At 44.0% G+C, this 1,214-nt stretch overlaps 1 non-coding gene across 1 annotated transcript; it reads left to right on the top strand.

The window, feature by feature from the left end:
• Positions 1-906: 906 nt before the first annotated feature.
• Positions 907-1,013, top strand: LOC115062777. Its single transcript, XR_003842710.1, has one exon. It is a non-coding gene; the product is annotated as a U6 spliceosomal RNA (small nuclear RNA).
• The last annotated feature ends 201 nt before the right edge of the window (positions 1,014-1,214 follow it).

Genomic DNA, 1,214 nt, shown 5'->3' with positions numbered 1-1,214 from the left:
TCCGGGTTCAGTGAGAGACCCTGCCTCAAAACAATAAGGTGGAAAGTAATTGAGAAAGACACCTAACATCACCCTCTGGCCTATCCACATTCGTACATATGTACAACACAGACATAAACGCACCGATGAAAAATTTCTTTTAATTTAAAGTAAAACTGCTAAGTGCAAGGTAATATCTTAAATTAGACTTTGGCTCAAAAATAAAAGGGTCTTACGGACTAGGTGGTCGAAGGACTGCCTGGAATCTCACAGCTCTGAATCTCCCTAGCCCAGGAAAAAAAAAAAGGTACAAATTTTACTTTTAAGATAAAAAGGAGATCAATGAGAACACATAGGAAGTCCACAGCTTTGTTAAGGGCAGTGTGTTGGTGTTAATTTCGTACTTTCAACAAATATACCCAGGTGATACACGAAGCTACTAATCCTGGGCAAGCTGGATGAAGGATGAATGCAGGAATTCTCTGTGCTATATTTGAGACCTTTTCTATAAATCTAAAACTATTCACACACACACACACACACACACACACACACACAATGTTTTAAAGTATATGACACCTGCTGAATGGCATATGGAATAACAAGTAATGATCCTGCTAAATAAAGCAACTAAAGGTCCCTGCTCCCTGTCCTCAACATGCACAGCAAGCCTGCACACCATCGGGACTGAACCCACCATTCCTCGGGCCACTAGGCGCCCAGCGTCTGCTCTGAGGACACATGTCAAAGAGGTCCTAGTTTGCAATGATGTGCATGTTCTGTGTCTGCAGAAAACAGACAAAAATTGAAAACAGAAAGAACCTGGGTACAGGACATAAATAACCCGAATCTCAACAACATGGGCCTCTTGGGCCCAAATGCAAGCCATCACCTTCCATATCTCAGGGCATGAAGACCATGGGGAGAGTGCTCACTTTGGCAGCTCACGTACTAAAACTGGAGCGACACAGAAAGAAGCAGTACGGCCCTTGTGTAAGGATGACATGCACATGTGTGAAGTATTCCATATTCTAATTTAAAAAGTCATGGGAGGGACAGGAATGCTGGCTCAGTTAACAGTATGTACTGCTCTTCCAAAGGACCCAAGTTCTGTTCCCAGCACCCACCGTGTGAGCTCACAACCACCAGAAACACACACTCCAGAGACTGCTGCTCTCTCCTGGTCTCCTAAGCATTGCACTCATGAGCACACACTGGGTGAGGTTGGGACATAA

The sequence above is a fragment of the Mus pahari genome, chromosome 1 (genome assembly GCF_900095145.1).
Source record: "Mus pahari chromosome 1, PAHARI_EIJ_v1.1, whole genome shotgun sequence".
Lineage (NCBI taxonomy): Eukaryota > Metazoa > Chordata > Mammalia > Rodentia > Muridae > Mus > Mus pahari.
This window is presented reverse-complemented; position numbering and strand designations above follow the sequence as displayed.